This window comes from Acomys minous (genome assembly GCF_964271855.1).
Source record: "Acomys minous genome assembly, chromosome: 8".
Classification (NCBI taxonomy): Eukaryota; Metazoa; Chordata; class Mammalia; order Rodentia; family Muridae; genus Acomys; species Acomys minous.
In genome coordinates, this window is record NC_140489.1 from 13,233,350 (window position 1) to 13,249,646 (window position 16,297).

Here is a 16,297-nt window from a genome sequence, read left to right on the forward strand (position 1 = left end):
CAGTGCACACATGTGAAAACAAGCAGGTACACATGCACACACACACATACACACACACACACATACACACACACACACAAACCTGACCCTGGCTGCTCTTCTGGATCCCTCATTCTGTCACCTGTTATTTCTCATTCTCCATGGGGTCTTTTCTTAGCAGCCTGGGTAACCATCCTCCTTGGAGTTCTGCTTCCTCTAGACCAGCCGTTCTCAACCTTCCTAATGCTACGACCGTTTCCCTCAGTTCCTCATGTCGCGGTGACCCCAACTGTACAATTATTCTCAGTGTTACATCATAACTGTAATTTTTGCTACCATTATGAGTCATAATGTAAATATCTGACACGAAACCCCCAGAGGGGTCTAGACCCATGGGTTGAGGGCTGCTGCTCTTGGACTTATAATGAAGCCATCTTTCACCCAACATTGTCTGTGTCCCACGCCAAGCTCCTAGCTCTGGGAGTGAGCCATGTCTGCAAGACAGTTTGTGGGAAGTAGGCAAGTTGAAAAGAAGTGACAGTGGGCACAGGGGCCTGATGGAGTAGACAGGACTTCACGCTTCTGCAGGAGGAGGGCCATGACCAGGCAAGCTTATCAAACAGGCAAAAGGCTGGTTACTGCAGGAGAAGGTGCCTGGGCCCTTTCTGTGCACTGGAGCACTGTTCTGGGAGTGTAGCTTTCCACAGCCCTGACAACTGTGTTCCCTCACATCCTCAAAGGAGGGACAGCCAATGGGTCACCCTCGTCAGAAGCCTTCAGTCCATATGCCTTTTTTCTGCTTGGGCTTAGAGGACAGCATGACACACACGGGTAACTGTCTTCAATCCCAGGACAACCCCCTCCTCCATCCCAGAGTCTAATCTGTCACTGTGCTCTGACCCCAGGAGTAGGTTCGGGTTCAACAGGAAGCCACCTTCCGGCTTAAAACATTTAAACTCTCTCCCTCTTCCCTAGTCTTCCCTCACCCTCACATTTGCATGGAGCAAGCGAAGCTTTTAGTCTCGGTGGTTGAGGCAAATGCATTTAAAAGATGAACATTTTAGTTAATGTTCTAAGAAGATTTCCAAAAGCAGTTTTGATTGTGGACTATTAGCATTAATTAATTTCCAGACGGGGACCAGCCGTTCTCTTGGGGGAATGCATATTTTAATCAAATTCTCCCTGCTGCTCCGTGTTTTGTGAAGTTAGTGCAGTGTGCCTCGTCCTCCCTTCCCCTTCATTTAACTTGGGGCAGCATCTCAGGCCGAAGCTTGTGAGTGCAGGCCACAGGCTTCGGGCTCAGGGTCCAGACTGACCACTGGCCAGAGTGTCAGAGTCGCAGGAGGAGCTACTTGGAGCCCAGTGACTTTTCCTGAAACCAAAGTACCTGCTTCCACCTAGAGCCTGAAGAAAGGTCATGGACACAGTTAGGGACTAAGCCCTCCCTAGCTCAGGTACAATGTGGTGTAACTATGACAGGGAAACGAATGCCACTTCTTGTTGGAAAGTTCAGTGCTGTGACAAATGAAATAACTCGAAGAGGAGAAAGTAAAGTTGGTGTTTATCTAAGGCGTGGCACAGCAAACATCCTGAGCAAATATATGTGATAATCTTTGCTGGTGAATGTGATTTTTATTCCTGACAAACAAACAAAAACAACAACAATGAAAAACTTGTTCAGGAAACCATAGTCACTTTTGTCCTTTGGGTGGATGCTGACCTGTGCCAGCTAACAGTCCTCAGAGTGGTCTCGTTGCTTTTCAGGTGGTCACAGGTGACTTCTTTGTTCTCTTCCCTTGGGAGCTATGCACATTTATGTGGGCATATATACACATGCACACTGACACAGGAGAATGAGAGTCAGATACTAAATCACAAATCAGCTCCCACTCAGAGCACCCAGTGTAGTTTTACACGTGGAGTAAATGAATAGTCGCCCAAGAGGAAGCTGAAAGATCATCCCTGCCCTGCTCTGACGAGGACCTGGAGTGCTCTGCTGGGCTTTGTTCGGGAAGTGTGGGCACTGTCCAGAGCATCAGGGAAAGCAGGTTTGCATCTGTGTCACTGACCTGTATCACTGACTCCTCTACAGCTCGGCATCGGAGTGTGAGGAAGCTCAAATCACTCAAGTGGAAGAGACAAACGTGTGAAGAGGAAAGTGCAAGAGACAAAAGTGTGAAGAGGAAAGTGCAGGGTGAAGAAAGGTAATGGCCAAGCAAATCAACACGGAGCAGAGAGAGAAGGCCCCCGATGATCTGCCTCACGAGGGTCTCCACATGCTTCCTGGCTAGCCTTGGCCACCAGAGGCTCTGATTCATTCCCCAAATCCATTATTTAACAGCTCACTTTGGAGAGAGGAAGACAGGGAGAGAAGCTACATTGTCTCTCAGGCTTGATTTCAGATTGTCAACAATTTGGCTCATGGAGAGGTTGGGTGCCCAGAAGCTAAACCCTTCTATACTTTCTGCATGCACATAGGTACACACACACACACACACACACACACACACACACACACACACACACACACACATACACACACACACATACACACACACACCACTGCTAACAGTGCCATTTACAAACAAGAGCACTTCCCAAAACCACCCAAGGAAGAGGGTCTGCCTCATGGTTTGGGTGACCCTAGCTACATCTCCAGGCATCTCTATGGAGTGATCTCCTGTAAGAAGGACACTAATGTAACCTGTTCATTTCAAAGCTCAGGCAGAAAACAAAAAGTCTTCAGTGTGATGATCTTTACATTGGCTTGGCTAGGCCATGATGCTAGGATGTTTGGTCCTTGCTCTGCATGGCTCTGTGTGGCTGCTGAGTCAGATGAGATTTCCACTTCCATCAGTAGACTGGTAAAGCAAACAGACTGCCCTGGACAAAGGGGCTTAAAAGGAGCTGAGCACCCCAAGGCCCCGAAAGAACAAATGCTTGTTTCAAAGTGAGAAGGAAGCCTGCCCATGGTGATGCTCAAATCCATGTGCAGCTCCTCCTGAGCCCCAAGCCTGTGGGTGCTGGGCCTGCACCTCCAGTCTTCAGAGCCCTCTCTTTTTTAAAGGACCCTCCATCTGTCTCTCCGTGTCCAGTGGTTTCCATTTCCTAGAGTACTGGGACTGACATTGGGAGAGTGAATCCAGCATCCAGGATAATCTCAGTTGTACCTGGAGTGCACCCTGGCTGAGCAGCCAACTAACAATGTGGGCTTAGAGGACAAGATCAGGCACAGTGTGTCTCTGAGGAGCTGCGAATCTTCAGAGAAGTTCGACAGGAGAGGCCTAGGACTCAACACAACAAAACAACGATGTGTGTGATGTAGAATGTAATTGGATCCTAATAAACCTTAGAAAAGACCAGAACCCCAATCCAGGAGCAACCAGATGGCAGAAGGCAGAGACACAGGTAGAAGTTTCTAGGCTGCAACAGCCTTTGAGGTAGAGGTAACAGCATGGAAAGAGTATGGAGGCATGTCTTTTTTTCTGGAAGACAGACAAGGGAGAGGAAGAGTATAAGACTGAAGAAATGAAGCCGGAATGTCTGGGCCCTCATGGGCACTTAGCACAGTTAGGTAATGACCGTCCCCCTCATGCCAAAAATGTGTCTCTCAGAGTTTTCATGTTGGAGCCCTAGACCTAAATTCTCAGCACATGACTTCTCTTGGCAACAGTGCCTTTAAAGAGGTGATTGTGATCCAATAAGGTCTTATGAGGAGATGTAATCTCATGTTCTTCCCGTTGCTATAAAAAGGTACTATGGGGCTGGAGAGATGGCTCAGTGGTTAAGAGCACCACCTGCTCTTCCAAAGGTCCTGAGTTCAATTCCCAGCAACCACATGGTGGCTCATAACCATCTGTGATGTGATATGGCGTCCTCGTCTGGCTTGCAGGAGTACATGCAAGCAGAACACTGTATACATAATAATAAATAAATAAAATCTTTTAAAAAAACGAAAGAACAAAAACAAATAATTCTAAGATTATACCTTTTAAAAAAAGGTACTATGAGGGCTCAGATGCACACAGAGGGAAGGCCATGTGTGGACACTGAGGTGGTGATAAAAGATCAGGTACGGACATAGTGAGATGATAATACAGACAAGCGAGGGAGAGAGGCTGCAGGAAAAACCAGTCTTGCCAACACTTTCACCTAGGCTTCCATGCTCCAGACCTGTGGGGGGAGAAAGGTTTCAATTGTTTGAACTTCTGTCACATGATATGAGTAAACAGGTGACTCCGATGCATGTTTTACAACTATCTCGTCACCCATGTAACATTCTCTGAGCATCTATTTTGTGCCATGTCTCTTCTGAGCGCAAATAAGGGAGACTGAAAAGATATTTGCTTCTGGGAACTTGTTCTGGGAGGGAAGAAAATTAAAACTGCAAGCATAGTGACTTCTCCTGGTTGCAATGGCTAAGAACTAAAAAGGAGAGAGTGGTGGTTGGAGAAGCTGAGAAGATCTAGATTTAGGTCTAAGGCTATAATCAATGAAAGCATTCTGAAGGAAGACATGAGAGTGGAGACCTGGGGGACACACAGGGAGAGGGTAGTGGTATAGGTCACAGAGATGCCAGAGAGCTTGAGATGCCTCAAGGAGTGGATGACTTCACTGTGCCAGACCATTGGAAGTCAAGTAAGCCAAGAGAGAGGAGCCTTCCATAGGCCAAGAATGCTAGGCCCCTCACCTACAGACTCACATGCATAGACTCACATGCACATAATGCTTGTTTGGAATTAGTTAAGACAAAATCACACTTAAGAATTAACTTGAAAACAAAGAGAACAGAAGCCCCTAGAGCCGCCACAGTACAATCACTTATGTGGTCTACAATGGTTCCTGCTGTCCATGGTTTTTACGTTGCTGCCTGTTGGGTCTGGTGTGGTGCTTCCTGTCTCCACCAAGCTCTTAATTCAAGTCAACCATGATGGGAACCTTGACAACAGGAAACTCAACAAATGCCACACACCGGGACTTTTCTCTGAGAAAAAACTTTAAAACATCAACCACCACACCAACAATATAGAAGGATCATTCAAGGTCAGGTCCACAGGGGAAATATGTTAGTTTCACTAATATGAAGAAGAGAGGCACCCAGAGTTCACATCAATAAATTGGGCTTAAAAAGATGTACTAGTCGACACTGATAAAAATAGATATTACAACTTACACCAAGCAATAATGATTGATCTTAATAAATTAGAATCACTTCTTAAAGATATGAGATCTTCCAGATTCAGATTCAGCAAGATCCAGTCAAGACGCATTGCCTCAACTTCGCATTGTTTAAAACCAATTACGTTTCTTGTCCCACGTCATTACTTCTGCCATTAAGGAGACTGCAGTGTCCTCTCTGTTCCTGTGAGTGTTGGGTAAGGGAGCATAGTGGTCTGTGCCTCTAAAGGAGATAAAACCCCTGGCCGTTCTCTCCACAGTCTTGAGCTTCAGACCTACAACTTTAAATGGTGAGACTTCAGTCAGAAGAGACAAGAGTTAAAAAAAAAAAAACACTCCTCTTCTTACATAGTAAACTGTTTTTTTTTTTCTCTGCCTGTTGTGTTCTCTGTTGCAATAACTGACAGTGGTGGGAGTGATTGGGCACAGTAAAAATGTATCAGCTCAGCCTAAGATTGCTAAATAAAGACACAGAGTCCGAAGAGTACTTTTAGGCTGCCAACACTACAAGATGGGCAGAATCTAAACTAATACAAACCTATTCCTAAACTATGGTAAACTAACTACTCTAAACTGATATATAATACATATACCCCAAGCATTTGCTACTAAGATGCTCGCCCGGCCATTCTCCTCTTAGTCTGCCTACCAGTCAATCATCTCTCCTCCCAACTGACTCCTCTCCTAGCTCCCCTCCAGGAAGGCCCGCCTTCCACTTTCTTCTGCCCAGCTGATTGGCTGAACAGTGCTTTATTGATAGAGTGAACGTCCACTCAGCATTCCTCTACAGGTAGCAATAGTAGGGGTGATGGTGATGGAGTGTTGGTAATGGTGGCAGTGGGCAGTCGTGGTAGTGACTGATCGTGCTGTGGTGGTGATGATGGTGTTGTATTGATGTTAATGGTTCTCACTGATGGTTCTGTAGTGGTGGTGATGATGATAATGGTGGTGGCCATAATGATGGTGTTGTGTTGATGTTAATGGTTCTCATTGATGGTTCGGTGGTGGTAATGAAGATAATGATAGTGGTTGTCTTGGTTTTTATTGCTGCAATAAAACACAATGACCAAGGCAACTATAAAATTAAGCATTTTATTTGGCGTATTTTTCAGATGGTTAGAGTCCATGGAAGTGCAGCAAAGAAACAGCTGAAAGCTCACATCTGGATCCACAACCATGAGACACAATGGACCATCTACAGTGAAAATATCTGAGAATATCTGAGAAGATGGCACTGGATGCTGATGCACCAGCCAATAGGCTAATGACAGAGTCAGGCACACACACGCCCTTCCTCCTGTGTCCGGTCCGGTACAGCCACCTCATCTCATAATGGATCTGAACCTGGAGGTGTACTTCTCTTTTTCCAGTCCATGTTCCTTCCTTCTCTCCCCTTTTCAAAAATCGCAGGCCAGGCTCAGAGTGGTGTGGGGGTGATGAGAGACAGTTTATAGAGTCAGGACACCTGGCTAGAGTCACACTGCAGCTCGCTCGCAGGAGGCACCACACAAGATTCTCTCTTTTCTCTAGGCCTCCATTTTCTCATTTACTAAGAAGATAATCGGCTCAACTCCTCCATTAAATTCCCCAGTCCTAACAAACTGGGTTAATCAGGAGACTTTGCTTCCCAAAACTCAGACGCCGAGCACACTTCTCACAAGCAGTTTGTGCTTTCCTTTTTACCCCTAACAATCACATAAACATATTGCTGTTACCGATTTTGTTACATGATATTCTCATAAGCATGATAGTTATTGACACAGAGCAATATCCTCCTTGAAATAAATCAAGATTTGATTAGTGAGCCCTAATTATTAGATACTTTGTTTTCTTGTACAGCCTCTAAAGCAGTGGTTCTCAACTTCCCTAATGCTGCAGCCCTTTAATATAGTTCCTCATGGTGTGGTGACCCCAACCAAAAAAATATTTTTGTTGCTAGGTCCTAATTGAACTGTAGTTTTGCTGCAGTTATGAGTCATAACGTAGATATCTGTGCTTTCCGATGGTCCTAGGCGACCCTGGGAAGCGGTCATTCGACCCACAGGTTGAGAACCACTGCTCTAGGGGAAGTCAGCTGACTCAAAACTAAATCTCCTTTCCCAAAAAGTGTTCTCATCTCAGCACTCACAAGGAAGAGCCTTCTGGTGCTTTCTTTTTTGGTAAATAAGTGGGCCCTCCATTGTTATAGCTGGCTGGTCCCCAGGGGCAAACACCTGTGTTTAGGTACATCAATCTGTTGCTCTTTAAACCCACACTCTAAGGTGTGCTAAGCCCTCAGCCAATCAGGAGGATGCAGTGGGAGATGACGTACTGTGATTGGCTATCACTGCAGCACCGATAAACTAAGCTTAAAATCATAGTGCTAGAGAAGCCATCACATAGTCATCGTCAAACCGCATGATCTAAGCAAACATATTATAGAGTCGGAGGGGTTACTTAATGGCAAAAGAATCTAAAGTGGGAGGTGATCAGCAAAGTAGCAATTTGATTACCATTCTAAGTATCTCAACAAACAAAATTAGGGGTGAAGTTTAATGTCCCCCGTAGGAGCCCTTGCTCTCACCAAAGCCACCAATTACCTCCATACAGTGTACCTTAAAACAGTGGTTCTCAACCTCTGGGCCACGACCCCTTAAGGGTTAAATGACCCATTCACCGGGGTTGCCTAAGACCATCAGAAAACACAGAGATTTACATTAGGATTCATAACAGCAGGAAATGACAGTTATGAAGTAAGTAGCAATGAAAATAACTATGGGGGGGGGCACGGGTCACTGCAACATGAGGCCCTGTATTAAAGGGTCACAGCATTAGGAAGGTTGAGAACCACTTGCTTCAGAACATGTTTTTCTGCCATTCCTTTTGTGGTTGCCTAGGGAGTCACTGTGAACTTTCTGTCTCAGCTTCCCCACCAGACATCTAGAAAGTTCCTCACATCTCCCCGGTCTCTAAGTTCCTCAGACTTCAGTGAGCCTCAGAGAGCTATTCATGTCCTGTCACCTTAGACACTCACCACCCATGGGAGGCAAATGACCCTTGTGATGGACGACCATTGGTTAGTAGCCTTCATCGTGCTGGAAGGGAGCTGGGCTGTGGACACAGCAAGGAGACATCTCATCCCTGCCCCACGCGTTGACTGGCAGCTGGGTCTCTCCCCAGAGCGGACTGCTGGGAGTAGGCTAGATAAACGGCCTTCTCCAGGGTACCTGTTTATCTGATTGAAGCAAAGCAAAGTTAGCTACAGCATTTGGCTGTGTTAGGAGATAGCAGCAGCCTTTGATGGGAAATAAAAGCCACATCAAATGGGTCTTTTGACTGTCTCTGAATACTTGGGCTTAATATACCTTAAAGTTTGTAGACTGGTCAGAGCACTGCCGTGTGCTTCAGAAGAGTCTTGTTTTTAATATAAAATGGAAAATATTTTATTTCCTAGTGAATAAGTGTGCATGTGATGCACCATGCACACACTGGTAAGAAGGAGCCATAGAGAGTACACTTTTAGAATTTTCCAGAAGCCATATGATTTAACTCAGTTCCCAATGTAGAGAAATGAAGGAGGCACACATCAGGAAGTGAGGAAGGGCCTGATGAAATGCCTCACATCTTTAGAATCAGAGAGAAGAGAAGCTGTGTGGTGGTAAATTATAAAAAACATTTAACATTGTGTCTGAATACAAAAGATGACTGAACAGGACCCAGTGTCTTCACAGCCCCATCCCTCGAAGCTCAGGAGTCTGTGGCTCTGGGAAGGCTTCACATGGCACAGGTGGCATCTCTGAAACCTCATCCTGTCACCTGTCACCTGTCACCTGGCTATGGAGAGGGAAGATGTAGAGCACCTTGGCCACCTGCATGCCTGCATGCCATCCCAGGCCTGGGCCTTGGGAGATAAAATCCCATTAGTCCACACGGAGTCACCTGAAGCTTGACATGGTTGCACAAACGGCTTTCTCATTAGGAGGCATGAGAGGTCAGTTCATCCTGCAAATAGGCTGGTATTTTCCAAGAGGGATACAATTCCCCCCCGGGAGCTCCAGGGGGTGGGGAAGTGAGGGAAGGCAACACTCAGCCTCTTGCCTGAAGGGGCATTTCTAGGTTGTAGCGCTAACTTAGGGACATTCAGCTTTTACCCACTCCTACTGTGTGGATGATCTGTCCTGGCGGGACTGCTGGCAAGAGTGCAGCACTTCATCTCAAGCACTCCGAAGTGGGTACCACTGCCCCAGTCTACAGTGAGCCTGAGGAAGCTCTGCCCGCAGTAAGGCCAGCTGCCTGGGCCCAGGAACAGTTGAGGAAGTTCAGAGTAAACAAGATGACAGCCTTACATAGGTTGCAGGAAGTTCTCGGGCCTCAGTGGGCAGCAGCTACAGGAAGTGGGGGGGGGGGGAGGGGGCGGAACCTGCCATCACTGACGCCATTAGTGTCCTTCTTTTCTCTCCTGCCGCTGTGATGAAAGACTCCGACAAGAGCATCTTAGAGGAGGAAACTTCATTTTAGCTTAGAGCTCCAAGTCAGAGTCCGTCATTGAAGAAAAGTTGAGGCACCAGAAGCTTGAAGCAGTGAGCTAAGAGCAATGACTGCACTCAACTGGCTCTATACTTTATATATTCTAAGACTCAACCCTGAAGAGTGGTGCCACCCATTTCCAGGCTTGGTCTCCTCCCCTCTCAATTAGTACAATTAAAAAAAAAATCCCCACAGGCCAACCTGATCTAGACAACCCCTTACTGGGACTTTTCCCAGCAAACTATAGACTGTCACACTGACAGTTGCCACTATCACCAGGAGAGTAAAAGGGACACCACACCTATCATGAAGACTCCTGCTAGCTGAATTTCAGCAGAGTCTCACGACTGTAGCTGATGAACAGGGAAGCCCTTCCTCACAAAAAGGCATGAGGGGTGCTCTCGGACATGTAGGGTAAGCAAGGCAAAGAGACAGAGAACACTGTGTCTCCTGCTGTCACCGGAGAGCAAGCACACCCATGGCCTTGTGGGCACAGGATAACTGTAGAGCACGTGAGCCGCTGCGAGATCCTTGGCGGGAAGACAAAAAGTGCTATATTAAGTGAGGTAACCCAGGCTCAGAACGACACCAGTGTCGCTTTTCAATTTCTAGATGTGCATATCAATCTGGGAGTGAAGGAGGCTGGATGCCAGGAAACCAGAAAGGGGCCCATGAGAGGGGAGAAAGACTCTCAGCCAAAACTACCCTATATTTAAATCTCTGTAAAAAGTTATCTACTCTGTATTTAAAACCTCAAACGTCACGATTGATTGGATTAGCATCAGAACATTTATGAGGAATCTTAAACTCCTAGCTCTGCTTGCTTGTAGCCCTATTTTCTCTTATGATCTGGGATGATACTGAAAATGCTGTGGCTCTCTGTGCTTTTGTTTGTTTGTTTTTTGTTTCTACACATTTAGCAATTTCCATCAAGCTCTGTTTTTACTTTGATGTCTTTCATCTTTTATTAGCTCTCACTCTGTGACATTAAGTCTTCTAATAAAAGTAATGTATTTTTTAAAAGCTTAACAAGTTTTAGAAAGGCGAGAAGACGCCAGGGCATGAAAATTTGCAACAGGTGTATATATGTTGATTTGTCAACCTACCACTCAAGCCATCGATGTTGACTCTGTGTGTGCGCGCGCGCGCAGGTGCATGCACATGCTGTACCCTCACTAGACTACGTGCACACGTTTTAGTTCAGAGAGAGTAGAGCTGAAAGAACATGAGAGGAGAGAGGAGAGGACTATCAGACATCCTTCTTTTCTACCAGAGACTGAACTGTGTTCCTCCAAACCTTTGTGCTGAGGTCCTTCCTGCTCCTGGCATGCACCGTATCTTAGTAAGGAGAGAATTCAGGTTAAATGAGACTGTGAACTCAGGGTCCAGAATCCAGAGGATAAGTGTCTTGTTCTTTTCCCAGATGTCAGAGATCAGCCTTTGTCTTTCCATGGTGACAGCATGTAGAGAGAAACCCACAAGCCAGGAATAGGACCTGACCAGAAACCAGACACAGCAGTTCTGTGATCCTGGGCTCCTCAGCCTTCAGGAGTGTAAACAGTAAGGGCCTGTCCATAAGCTCCTCCATTCCTACCACAGACCACTGTCCTTATTATAGCCCTGAGGTAATTAAACCGAGGACGCAAGAGGAGGTCAGGGCCCAGGAAGATGTAGATGTCTGAAGGAATTATGACAACAAATAAAAGGCTTCTGGGAAGGTTGTGGAATCAAGGAAGCAGCAGTGAAGACCTCAAACAGAGACAACCTGCTCACTGGGGCAGATGTGGCACACGTAGGAGGACTCTGGAAGCAGTTGGTGTGAGATAGCCCATTACTCAGGGTATCTCATCAGGCAGCCAAGGTATGCCTGCCCAGAGTCACTGCTCAAGCCTGTGTCCTGTGGCATCTGGCTGGTGCCCTGTCTCCCCTTGCCCGGTGCTTGGTGGCTCTTGGGTGGTTTCTCAGGCGGCTTTGCCAGTTGTGTCAGTAAACCTAGTCTATGCAGCCCTTTGGGTATCTTTTTCTAAAGCCCATATAAGGGGTTGATTCTGTGACACCTCCATGCTTGCTTAGAAACTGGTTCTTTCCTCTTCATATTTGTGTGACATATGATGGGTGCTGGCCACATCAGCCCCAAGCTTAAGACATCTTGTCTTGAGTCTACAGGTCTCTCAAAGGCCTCCAGGAGCTGCATTAAATGCACCTTTGAATTACCAGTGGCTGACCTGAGAAGTAGTTATTGACACTTATTGAATGGTGAGGAAGTAAAGGGGGAGGTGAGAGGGAAAAGAAAATGGGGCGACAAACCTCTTCACCCTCTAAAAACACTCCCTGGAAGACAGAGCAACAAGAACCAAAAAGATTGGGTCAAAATTATTGCCAAAACCTAAAGTCATGATATAAAAAAGCAAGTGAGGGAGAGTTTTTGTGGTCTTTGCTTTGTGTGTGTTTTCATGTTACAAAGAATTTAATTAGGCTGTACTGATTAGCCACTTTCTTTCTTTCTTTCTTTTTTTTTTTTCATCGCTTTATCTGCTCAAAGTTCCCTCCCTACTAGAACTTATCATTTCAAGCAGGAAGGTAAGATGGTTAAATAAAAAAAATAGCTTAATTAGAAGTAGGATGGGCCTGTGAGGAGGCTCGAAGGTGCTCACTCCACAAGCCTGAAGACCTGAGATTGATCTCGGGAAGACACAGCAGAAGGAGAGAATAGACTCCCACCAGTTATCTGCTGATCCCCACACATGCACTGTAGGCACATGCATGCTCACACTCACACACAGGCGCAATAATGACAAATAAAAATAAGAAGTCGGAGGCATAGATGTGGATTGGACTTAGCTAGGTGACCTTGCCCATCTTACTGTCCTTCCTGGTGACTTCCAGTCTACATCGTGGGAGAATGAGTCTTTTAACCTTCACAGAAGTGTTTGCTGTGAAAGCGTTTTACTAACAGGACTCTCAAGTGTGGTGCCAGCATCTTTATCCTGGAATTGAGTAATCGAGAGACGGAAACCACACCGTCATGACCAGGACTTTCCTGGATACATTACTGAGGAATCCTATGTGCAAAGGAGGAGGGACCCCAGTGAGGCTCTGAGAAGCAGAGGAAGACAAAACCAGTGCCTGGGTGAACAAGCTATGATGCTGTCAAAGCCACAGAGGGAGAAGCAGTTTTGTGTAAAAGCAAAGGCTCGCATAGACAGGGCTCTCAATGCTGTCTCCCACTTGCTAGATTTTCCGACAAGCGTACTCTGTCTGGTCCTTTCGTTGTCAGAACCAGTGCCTCGTGTCCCTCTGGCCTCCATACTCTAGCTGTGGCAAAGACAAATTAGATGACAAATCAGCATCTGGCAAAGTCCCTTCTTCCACTGAGTTCCTCCCCAACCAACAAGAACAAAACTGAGTTCTGCCTGTTCATTTGAGATGATTCGAGACTGATATAGCACGTGAACCCGCCACAACAGTTTCTATTTCTGAGATGTGCTTTATTCCAATTCTTTCCGTTGGCACTGTCTTCAAAATCTTTGGGCTCCAGTCTCTGCAGAGCACTGTAGACTGCCTATGTCCCCAGAGGCAGCCAGGCTCTCTCCAGAACCTCACAAAGACCTTTCCTCAAGCTGTCCGTGTGCTGTCAAGCTCAGCGGGTAACCGTTTCAGGATCCTTCCCCCTTCAGATGTGACTTGGGTATTTTTCCATTCTTTAGGGAATTAGTTCTACCAGAATGAGAAGGGAAATGTCACCCTGAGCCCAGACAAATGTCAGAAGAAGCCAAAAGTGTGGAACAGAATCTAAGATAAAGAGGTGAAGATCCAACGTCTCTACCTGGAAGGCAGGTGGCAGACAGCGCCAGCAAAGAAGCGGATCTGTGATGTCCTCTGCTGTGCTCCTGGCCAGCTCTGTCCACTTGGCTAGAAAGGTGGCAGCAGAGGTGAGAAACATCCCTGCTTTTTCTAAGGGATAGCGCCAGGGAAAGGAGCCCCTCCAGCTTTATCCTCTCCAGAGAATAAAGACATGGCGCCATTATCCGGAAGATGTTGTAACGGGAGCCCTCGCTTCAAGAATGTACTCAACTGCGGGGATCCAGGGAGGGAACTGGTGTGTGTGGCTCTGTGACTCCTTCCTCTGTCCTGGTGTCCCCACTTCCTACCCTCCCATCCTCCTACCCACTCTTTCTCCTCTTCAGGCCCTGACCAAGCAGCAACGTACTTCTCTCTTCTACTTCTTGTTAGTCTTTTAATTTTTCTTGTCTTCCTTCTCCTGAGAGTGAGTGAATTTCCCTATGTGGCACCTGGGCATTGGGCTGAACACAGTGGAATTTATCACTCAAACTGGGGACAGACATTTTTAAAACACACCACAGAAACTGGCATCACCAAAGACTCCCAAGGACAAGCCAGGGTCAGCTAGGACAAAAAGTCAACATGTGGCTTGAGTGGAGGGAGATGAACGGATGTCATGTGTTGTTGGCTCAGGATGTCTGGGTTCAGTCTCGCTAGTATTCCATATCGGTAAACTCACACACTCCTCCTCTCTTCACCTCTGTCCCCTCCTGTCTGATTAGCTACAGACATCCTCACTTCAGAGAATGGAGCTGATCCATCACCCCCAAACCAGGCTTCCGCTCCGCTACAGCAAAATATCCTTAAGTGAACACTGATTGTCTCAACTCAGACATGAGCATCAGTCAGAGAAGGGGATGTTGTATTTGGAGTCTGAACTATGCATGTGCAGAATGAAGAATTTCAAAGATATGTACGAGTACGTGTGCAATATAGACTTCATAAACTGGATCCGAGGTGAAGTTCTGAAAGGCGACTCTGGGGAAAGAAAAATGAGTAGTTCATATGTATTCTTGGGAATTCAAAGAAGACTTCCTATCCTACATTCCTCTTTTTATAGACGAAGAAGCTAGGGCCTACAGAGGTTGGGCATCTTGCCCAGGGTCATAGAGATGATGAATGGAGCATCCCAGGTCTGTCTGGCTTGAGGCCTTCACAGATCATTTTTCTCCGTTGTCCGGTGCTACTTTACTGATAGATCTAGACGGTGAGGCATAATGAGTCCTTAATCAAGGCTGACTCTATCTTTAATCAGCAGAGAAGAAACCCAGAGTCGGACTAGGGAAATGGCTCAGTTAATAAAAAGCATCCTGAACAAGCGTGGGGACATGGGTTTGATCCCCAGAATACACGTGGGAAGATGGGCTCAGGGCCTTGTTTCTATGATCTCAGTTCTGGGGAGGCAGAGCCAGGCTGATCCTCGGAGCTGGTCAGCCAACTAATGATCTGCAGGTTCAGTGAAAGATCTTGGATCAAGAGATAAGGTCAAGAGCAACTGGAGAGAGCATTTAAGAACCACTGTTCATCTGGACTCTATACATGTAGGCAAATATGCATGCATACCCCCCACACACACACATTCACAAACATGTGCACACATATGCAAAACACACACACGCACACAGTAACTCAAACTAGATTAGGCAAAAGGAAGAGATGAGCCATGGGTCACATGACCCAGCTGTAGGTTGTTCAGGGGTACAGATGGCATCAACAATGAGAGTTCCATCAGAAGTGTCTTTGTGTCCCTGATTCTCCTGTACTCCATCCCATACCCTCGAGCTCTTTGTCTCCATGTGGCTGAAATGAGGTCACCAACAGCCCTGGGATCAGGTGCCCTCGGATCTTTCCTTCAGGCGTACATACCCCCATATGCACTCTTTTTTTATTTTATTTTATTGATTTATTCATATTACATCTCAATGGTTATCCCATCCCTTGTATCCTCCCATTCCTCCCTCCCTCCCATTTTCCCCTTACTCCCCTCCCCTATGACTGTAACTGAGGGGGACTTCGTCCCCCTGTATACGCTCATAGGATATTAAGTCTCTTCTTGGTAGCCTGCTATTTTTCCTCTGAGTGCCACCAGGTCTCCCCATCCAGGGGACGTGGTCAAATATGGGGCCCCAGAGTTCGTATGAAAGTCAGACCCAACTCTCCACTCAACTGTGGAGAATGTCCTGTCCATTGGCTAGATCTGGGTAGGGGTTTGACATTTACTGCACATATTGTCCTTGGCTGGTGCCATAGTTTGAGCAGGACCCTTGGGCCCAGATCTGCCCATCATAATATTCCTCTTGTAGGTTTCTGGGACCATCTGGATCCTTCCATTTTGCCATTCTCCCATGCTTCTCTCACCTAGAGTCCCAATAGTCCCACTCTTAATCAGCTCCTTTGTAGAAGACCTCAAAAGCAGGTTCAGACTGGGCCAGTCAGAGTCATAGGGCAATAAACAACCAGTGGGATAGTTGAGGGTGTGAGGAACCATGATTGGTCCAAGCCCAGCTCATTGCCCATATTAGCCAATCACTGTGGCTGGAGCTACAGGACTTGGGAAGAAAGCAGATGCTGCTAATAGAGCTCACAGGATGTCAATGTTGCTTCTCCATGCAGTTATCTCCCAAGGGGTGATCTTTTTTTAGAGCCATTTTAGACACAGGCTTCTTGTGACACATCCTTTGTAACTGCATTATCCCATTGTTTATTTTTCTAGAGCAGTTACTATTCTCCACCTTCAACACCAGTGGCAGGGCCAACTTTCGCTTTGCCGTACATCCTAAATTGAACACTA

At 46.5% G+C, this 16,297-nt stretch overlaps 1 long non-coding RNA gene across 1 annotated transcript; it reads left to right on the forward strand.

The window, feature by feature from the left end:
* Window positions 1-389: 389 nt before the first annotated feature.
* LOC311603349 lies at window positions 390-8,389 on the forward strand. Its single transcript, XR_014781061.1, has 4 exons — window positions 390-585; window positions 2,072-2,183; window positions 6,270-6,507; window positions 8,163-8,389. It is a non-coding gene; the product is annotated as an uncharacterized lncRNA (long non-coding RNA).
* The last annotated feature ends 7,908 nt before the right edge of the window (window positions 8,390-16,297 follow it).